Here is a 9,145-nt window from a genome sequence, read left to right as displayed (position 1 = left end):
GTATCAGTGAGTAAAATAAAACTGATTTAAAGTTATATTTTTTAACACTCCCTTGCTTGCCTGTCTCGGTCCAAAATTGAACAAGCTAAGCTGCCTTGTTTCAAGCTTTTAACTTTTAAATTAAGAACACTAGAAACTGTAAAATCTGACATATAAAGATCAATTTTTGAGGAGTTATAATAATTCCCCTCCTTCCTCCATTGTGACCAATTACTCCAAATTCAATCTTAGACTGGTCTAGCTTCCCCCACACACCTGGGGCTATGGTCCAAACCGAGACTTGCTAAATTACAACCAATTGGAGTACTAGCTGGCTTTCCCAAGAGAGTTTGTTATCCTGTTCCCATTCAACTGTTTGGCTTTTCTCTCAGGCAGGTCAGCTACACCCAGACTGGACAGAGTGCGAGTGCCATTCGGATTCACCTCACTACAGGAGCCGTGACAAACTCTTCAGCATCTAAACATTATTTCGTGGTTTGGTCTTAAATAGTACTGGCGTTAGGGCAGAATGCATTTTTCACGAAATCTATTAGAACAAAACCCCCCAAATCAGGTTTTTCTGCTGGGCACAAAGGAATCAGCATAATTGAGGATTTACTAAAGGTCCCCTGGTGGTAAAATTAAATTCTGACTGGCCTTACACCAGAGTTCTTCCTCAAGCTACTCCTGGGCAGGTCAATAAGACACAAATATATTTTTTGTGCCAGTCCAAAAAAATTAAATTTTTAAATATTAAAGGCGGAATTGTTGGGGTCTCTCACCTCCACTGACCACTCTCCCTCTAAGCATTGTATTGCGCCCCTTGCAGACACGCAGGATTGCCAAGAGGACCTCCCCAAATCTCCCAGAATCAGACCGCCCTGCGTAGTTGTCATCACTGCCCACTGTCGTCGCCTGGACCAACCACTGACATCGTCACCGCCCACTCATTTGGACCCGCCTTCCAGACACAGCTCCACTCATGATCGGACCGCACCACGCCAGAGAGAGAGACTGAGAGACTCGGGAGGGCTGAGGGTTCTCCCTTGTCCAATTAATAAATAATGCTCTGATCGACACAAACCGCCAGGGCATTTGTTTTTTCCTTGCAGCTCATTCTTATCTTAGGATGTTTAGCCCTTCAGTACGAACCCAGTCCAAGGTGTTTTCTGCCCACGCAGATACACACAAGTGGCTTGGTGCAGAAACTGCTTCTGTCTAGTTTAGGTCTAGTGAGCTCTTTCTGTGGGTTTTGAAGCAATCTGTGTCTTTTATTTCTCTTCTGGTTTAATGTATTCTTGTCAAGTGTCAGAGCAGCGCAGCCTCTTCCTGAGGGCCAAGCTGTCCTATGAGATGTAGCAATTCACAGAACAAAAGCAGAAACTAACTCGCAGTAAGTGAAGCTGTGGTGGGTTCTCCCTTCTTGCAAAGTCTCTATTCGCTACTGTAGCCACTAAGGCTAAAAGTAGCTCTTTCCCTGTCTCAGTTGCCACCTCTTAAAATAGAGTGCAGAAGGGCCTGCGAGATATTTAAAACTTCTCTTTCCCCTCCTTCAGAGTTATTAAACTCCCCCCCCCCCCGCTTTCTAGAGCAGGACTTTGGGACAAAATAGTATATCTACTTTTGTTTGCTTTTCTTTTTTTGTAATTACACCCACATTTGAAGAAAGTCACAATAGCAAGGTAAACTAAACCATCTCGAGACTGGAGAGGCAGAATGTAAAAGGGCTTTGGGAATACCAACATAAATCCAGCTCTCATTACGTCCAATGCAGTACAGAAAAGAGGTGGATTAAAGATGTCAAAAAGATCCTCAGGCCCCAGATCCTCGAGAAGAAGCAGTTATCTGCTCCTCCAGAGCAGATTGGCACGTGCTTTCTTGGACCAATACACTGAGATAGGAGTGGCCCTTTTCTGCCCTGTGACTTTGGAGAGATGCAGTGCCCATGGTGGTACCCTGTGACACCCTGTACAATGCTGTACTGATCTTGGAGCTGCTGGCTGGCATCTCCTGTCCCTCTAATACCAATCCTTACAGGCTCAGGTTCCTCTGTGCCCTTGTGTTTTCTCTCCAAGGTCGGCTTCCTCCATTTCTCAAAATAACATTTTAGAGCTCTGGAAAACTCAATGTGCCTTCAATTTTCTGTTGCTATTGAACAAGATACAAGTAGTTTCTTGTGTAGTTGATTTTTTTTTTTTAATTTGACAGCAGATTTGAAATAGCTCTTTTGGTATGAAGTCCATAGAACAACTTGACCCCAGGGATGAAGCCAAATTAAAACAAAACAAAACAAAGCAAAACAAAACAAAACAACAAAACAAAACAAAACACCTTCAAAGATCATGGCTTCATGGTCAAGACCAGAATAATTAGGGTTGTAGACTTTGAAAGCAAATGAATGTTAATCAGCAGGAGTTTGTGATCCAAGGTTGCCCCTTCTAGGCTGGAAAATTTTGGATAGTTTGCTCACCCAATTTTCTCAGTTTTAAAAATGTTACACATTGCCCTGTGAGATATTATGCTTTCACAAATTTCTTCAAAAGAAAAAACAACTTTGTGGATATAAGCATTCCTGTGACAAGAAATGAAGGGTGGGTAATTCTTTTAGGTGCCAAGGGTAAAGATTATTTAAGTCATGTTCACTTTTGTGAAAAAACATTTTCAGTTAGACTCAACCGTGCGATATAAGTTTTTCTTCTGCATTTCTTGCCTCATACTGAGGTCTAGGTGGTAGCTAACATCTGGATGACAAACAGCAGCTGACAAATTAGGGAAAGCAGGAGAGAGATTTCCTGCTCTCTTATTTTTCTTCTCGAAATAGTTTCTTGGGCCCATCTGATCGAGCACCGCTAATCTGAATTGTTCTAAAATTGAACACCTGGGAGTACTGATGTAGTATCACGAGCGGAGAACTTTTCAACTGTCCAGATGTGACGATTGCTGTTGAAATATCAGTATACTGAAAGTAGCACATAAAATTACCTTCAGGCTACGTGCCTAAGGTATATATAAAATGTAAATTAATTCATAGAACTAGGTCCTGTTCCCAGCACATCTTGTTATGTATATTCAAACATTTCAGGCAAGGAATATTTGCTATGCAGAGATTTTCAGGTCCTATAAGTAGATTTGGGTCCCAGAAGAGAGGGGGGTGGGGTCCTTGAGTCTATGTTTGATTGATGTCCCCATGGTATTCACAACAGGACAAGTTTTGGAATAGTTCTCCATCAGCATTGCCACTATGCCTGGAGCTTCTTGGTCTTTAGCCCGTGAGACCCAGGATTATTAAACATTCTACACTGCTTAGCCAAGAATAAACAGGGTCCTTAAAATGCTCATGTCCCATTGAGAAGGGAACAGTGTGACAAGCAGAAGCAGCGATGGGATGATATACGTGCAAGATGAAAACAAGAAAAAAATGAAATGAGAGAAGCTATGTCTCCAATGGTGGAGAAAAGATGCGTCCACTAAAGTAATAAAGAATGCCAGCCTTGGGAGGTAGTAGGGGATACAGAACTCTCACTGAGTTCTTAAGACTGGGTAATTAACTACAGAAAGACGCTTGTTTCTGGCTTATGGTTCTTGAGACTAGCATGCCCAAGAGCACGCTAGTGGGGACCTTCTACTGCTTCAGTTCATCTTGAAAAGTAGAAGCACACATGAGTGAAAAGACATGTGTGTGTGGACCATAGAGATGGACATGGTCATGATGTAACAACCCAGCCTCACAGTTGCTAATCCAGTCCCATGGGACCCAGCCCCACCATCAAGCCCCTAATCCGTCCTAATGACACAATCAGCTCTTAAAGGTCCCACCTTCCACCACCACCACAATGACAATCAAATTTCAGCATGAATTCCTAAGTGGAGCAACCATATTTAAGCTTATATACCGTATGGCTGTACTGACTGAGAAAGGCCACTCAGCTGATTTTTTTAAGGAACAAAGGATAACTTATATCCATCCTTGATGACAGGTAGAGAGGGAGAGGGAAAGCATGGGTGGTAGTCACTGTATAATACTTGAAAGGGACTCTGTATGTTATGTATGCAGTTCATTAGCTATAGGTTAACTGCAGGGCATGAACCACGTACAGCTACTCCTGAGAGCCAGACTGAATTCTGGGTGGCCCAGTGATCATCCAGAGATGACAGAATTCTAGTTCAGGGCTGAGGGGAGAGTACTTCAACATAAGCAATTATTTTTTAAATTGTTCATTCCTGTCCTTTTCTCTAAGGGAATCTCCAAGAATACACTTTATACATACTCAAGGACAGTGACCTCCTAAAAGAAGAGAGAGATCCTCACACAGAAGGGTGTTTTCTGTTGCTCTCTGTGCACTTCTACACACTTGTGTTCAACACACGTGGCTTCTCTCCTTCTGTTTATCCTTGCATTTTACTCTACCCAAGGCTGTTCTCAGATATTTCAAACTAGGTCTTGAAAGCTTCTTTTGTCCAGCCTTCTGTCTAATTTTTATTTTTTTCTGGTATTTCCTTCTGCAGTGAACGACTCCTTTTATCCCTTGTCTTTGCCAACCTGTTTCCCTTTCTGCAACTTTCTCTCCAGCATTCGCCTCTCTGGTTTTCAGTTCCAAAGTCCCCCATTATTCCAGTTCTAAAGTCTCCCATTAGTGGCCAACAATGTTATGCTGGCAGCCTATAGCTCCTTGTCCCAGGCCAGTCGGGGTAGCTAATCACTCAAGCTAGCATGTAACCTGGGGAGATAATCTATTGGTTCTTACATAGAGGGAAGAGTGCCTGGGGCCAGTCTGCTTGCTGCATTACTATTGCTTTCTCATTAGCAATGGTTGGAGGAGAATAAAACTTCAGACAAAGCAAATGGGGTCATCACTGATGCTTAGCAAGATTCTAACTACCAGAGGAAGCAAAGAGGAGAGTGAATGAAATTTTAAAGTAAGTATTACGTAAGTATTAAAAATCAAAGTAATCATAGTACCATATCCTCTAAAGCTTGTGTGTGGCTTCACTTTGGGGGGGGTGGGCAATTGAATTTAGAAACTGCTTTAGAATGGAAGGGCTTGCACTGTGTAAAAATCATTGCGTGAAGGGCACGGTACCGCAAACCCTGAACTGCGACCGGCAGAGATGGGGGAAAAAAAACGACACAAATGCCAAGGAAGGTTTCTCAAACTTCTTTCTCAAACAGCTTTCTTGAACAGCATTTCCCCAACCGCTTTCTCGAACAGCATTCTCCTTCCTCCCCTCCCCCCACCCGGGGTACATCCTGTTTTTGTTTTTTTGTCAGTCCTCTGACCTAATCCCTCCCCCCTCTCCTGGATCCAATCAGAGTTCAGTCAGGGTGTGCAGTGATAGGCCAGTGACTCACTCATCAGGCGGACAGCACAGGATCGTCCAAGTGCGCAGTCTCAGGTTCTTGGTAAACAGGGATCATGGGGCTTGGCCACACCTGCTTCCCACATATCCCCCTTTTTGTTTAATTAAAATGGCTCCGGGATCACATCTGTCTTAGGTTGCCCTCAGCCATGTTACATCCCTACCCGTCATTGGTGTGGTGAACTCATTTTCACCAACCTGTCTTAGGTTGGTATGCACATGTGAGAGTCTTACCTGTCATGGATTAATGACCCATCATACTGAGCCAAACATGGGGCGAATTACCTGACTCTATAGCCACCATAGCTTGAATCAACAGTCATTGGTTAGCCTGTATCTGTTCCATGGTTTTAGTATGTTCGTAAATAAAAAAAAAAAGTCATAAGGGGTACAGGTGCTACTGGAAAACCCTACCTGGTGTGTGTGGCAAGAAGAACCTTGCCATTCTGCCTAGGCTGAGGGTGCCGTGGGGTAACAGCTTTTGCTACTTAGCCTTTAACTAGCTCTGTGGCTGCCATAGTCTTCCTTGCATCCTACCTCCTTATACACAGAAAGCGCTCAGGGACTGCTTTTAAAGGGACAGTGTGGCTGACATAGAACATAGTAGCTGTAAGAATGCAAAGCCGGAAGTTCAGTCAGAGTCGAGATCCCGAGTCTAAACTTTGCTTCCTGGCCTGCTGAAGACTCTATCCTCATGGCAATGGGGACCATGGGAGAACTGCTAGCAAAGCTAGGCAGGTAAGCTTTGGGTTTTAGAAAGTCCCCCCGGCTGCTGTGTGACAGAGGGCCTGGAGTGAGATTCCAGAGTTGGGAACATTAGGGAGATTCTCACATAGGGCTGTTGAATGCCCCCAAACAAGGGCAGAGGGCGGGTCTGGCTCTGCATTGCTTCTTGTCCTCAGATCCATGGGTTTCTCACATTCCACTCCTGTCTGGATAATAATACAGTTCCTGCATCATCAGAGTAGAGAGAAAGTGCCTGCAAAAATATATGGCATGCACAGGGGCTGCCAGGTGGAGCAAGGGTCAAGACTGCCCACCAAAGTCATAGCTTCCAAGGGGTTTGGAAGACAGGGGCCACGTAAGCTGAAGTCCGGGGAGTTGAATGTGGCTAGGTCGGTCACATGTGGAGCTTTGATCTTGTCTCAGAATGAGCAAAAATGGGCAAAAATGTGGCACACATCCAAAGATGTGGACACGGGGCTCCCAGAACAGAGCCTGAACTTGCAGTTGAGGAGGAGTCTCTTACCAGAACTTTCTACTTGGAAGTGAAGATCTCGACAGATGATGTTCTTCCACTGCCAGCTGTCCACACTGAGAACAAAAATCTCAGCCTCGCAAAGCTCTCTTCCCATTCCCTCCATGGTTATCACCAGCAGAGAGGTGGTGAGAACTCAGGGTATGTGGACCAGATCACAAATGTGTCTGCTGCAGGGCTGGGGAGGAGAGGAGAGAGAGCCATAAAAGAGCCCTTAAAGACCCTGATATAGTGGCCTCTTGTGAGGCTATGCCAGTGCCTGGCAAACACAGAAGTGGATGCTCACAGTCAGCTATTGGATGGAACACAGGGCCCACAATGGAGGAGCTAGAGAATACCCAAGGAGCTGAAGGGGGCTGCAACCCTGTAGGTGCAACAACAATATGAACTAACCAGTACGCCCTGAGCTCGAGTCTCTAGCTGCATATGTAGCAGAAGATGGCCTAGTCAGCCATCATTGGGAATAGAGACCCCTTAGTCTTGCAAACTTTATATGACCCAGCACAGGGGAAAGCCAGGGCCAAGTAGTGGGAGTGGGTGGGTAGGGGAGCAGGGGTGGGGGTGGGGTATAGGGAACTTTCGGGATAGCATTTGAAATGTAAATAAAGAAAATAATAATAATAATAATAATAATAATAATAATAATAATAACAACACCCCCCCAAAAAAAAACAGAAAAAAGAGCCCTTAAAGCTAAATTAAAAAAAAAATTGAGTTGTAAAGACAGGAAGTCATGTGTTTTAATAGCTAGAAGTAACTATTATAACAACTAAGAATCACCCTCCCAAAAGCTATAATGTTGGGCAGCAATCAACAAGGGAGTCTACTGTCCTTGGGAAATGGGATTTTGTCACAGCAGTTATTGTCATAAAGTTAGTAAGCATTGCCACGAGGCCTGTGAGCAAGAAGACTGACCAGAAAAGGGAGCTGAACCCCTAGACTCTGTGATTGTCTGATATAAGAAGCCCAAGACAATCTGAACCCAAGACACTGAGGATTCATTCGTTTGTTGGTCTGTTATCATTTGTTATGTGGCACACGGTAATGAGTAAAAGCTGGCCCTTGCTGGTCGGAGGATCCTCTCCTGTGCAGGATGCCCTGGAGGAAGCCACCAAGGCAGTCCCTTCAGTTAGGGTAAGTCCAGGAAGAACAGCCAGCTGGAGGCGGTTTCTAGGCAACACTAGCAGAAGCTAGATGATTAACTCCTTCACTCCTAGAGGTAGGTCTGGAAAGTCTGTCCAGCTCTCTCCCCACAGTGCTTGGTTTGGGGTTCCTCTGGCCTCAGGAAAGAAGCTCTAGGAGCTGGAAAGGCCTCGATGTTTGACAGTGAGAAGCCTAGAGCCTCGTTCTGCTTTCTCTCATCTTTACTAAGAGTCTCCTCTTAAGCGTCGATGTTCCAGAGTTTTATCTTTCACTTCTTTTTCCATTTGAGAGAATACTAAAGAGGGTCTCTATGTCAAGGGAGAGGAACAGAGTGACCAGCTTGTGTTTATTGAAGGTATCAAAGTGACATCATTTGGGAGAGTGACAGAAACCTGATCACCAACAACACTCATGAGACTTGTAGCTAGGATTGTGGGGCACTATAAATGACATTTTTAGTATAATCATATGCAGCCGATTAATATGGGGGCTGCAGTTTCTTATCGTAAATAGCTCCCAATAACAACACAGAAAAACCAAGATTTATACAGTACCTGGATACTCTATCTTAACCCCCTAAAATAAACTGGCTACTTCCCAGCCATGATCCCAATAATACTTGCAATTAGGCCTTCTGCTGTTCTGCCCTATTCTCTCTTCTTTCCAGCCACTGGGTGATGAGCATTTATTGACAAGGCAGAGAATAAATGGTAAGAGTTATTTATACAAACTTGAGATAAGAGACTCATAACATCAGCATTACAACACCATGTCTGCATTGAACCAAGATATGAGCAGAGAGAAATCAGCATTTGAATAACACGGGAATAACCTTTACACATCTCACAAAAACATCATGCCTTCAGGGCCAACAAGGCCAGCAAGGGCTTCACACACCCAATCCTGAAACAGTGAGCAAGCACTTGGGGAGAGAAATCTTCATGAAGAGTTCTGTGTGTCAGGAGCCAAGGTCTTTAGAGAAGGATGTAATAGAAGTGAAGCTGATGTCATCCAAACAGGTTTGCCTCCTGAGACAGAAAGTAGAGTCTAAGAGGCTGGGAATGAAAGGTGTTCCACAGGTATGAATGCGATAGACCCACAGGTGAACTCTATCCTAGAAATCTCAAACACCCTGTGATTGCTTGAGTGTAGAACTGAGTTGTAAGGATGTCATTAGAGAAGCTCCGACTGTCTTTGCCCGTAAGGGTTCTAGGTGACTCTGACAGATCCTCACTGTGGAGACCACCACTCTGATCCAGCATTGCTTCCCATAATATTAGTACTTATCTATCGGCTGCATCTAAGTCAATATCTCAGTTGTGGGATTGTAGTAGAGCATTGCAAGGTGCTATCTGCGGGTGCGACAGGGTGGAAGGCAAAAAAGATTTCAGTTCTTAAGGGCATTCC

The sequence above is a fragment of the Mus pahari genome, chromosome 11 (assembly GCF_900095145.1).
Source record: "Mus pahari chromosome 11, PAHARI_EIJ_v1.1, whole genome shotgun sequence".
NCBI lineage: Eukaryota > Metazoa > Chordata > Mammalia > Rodentia > Muridae > Mus > Mus pahari.
This window is presented reverse-complemented; position numbering follows the sequence as displayed.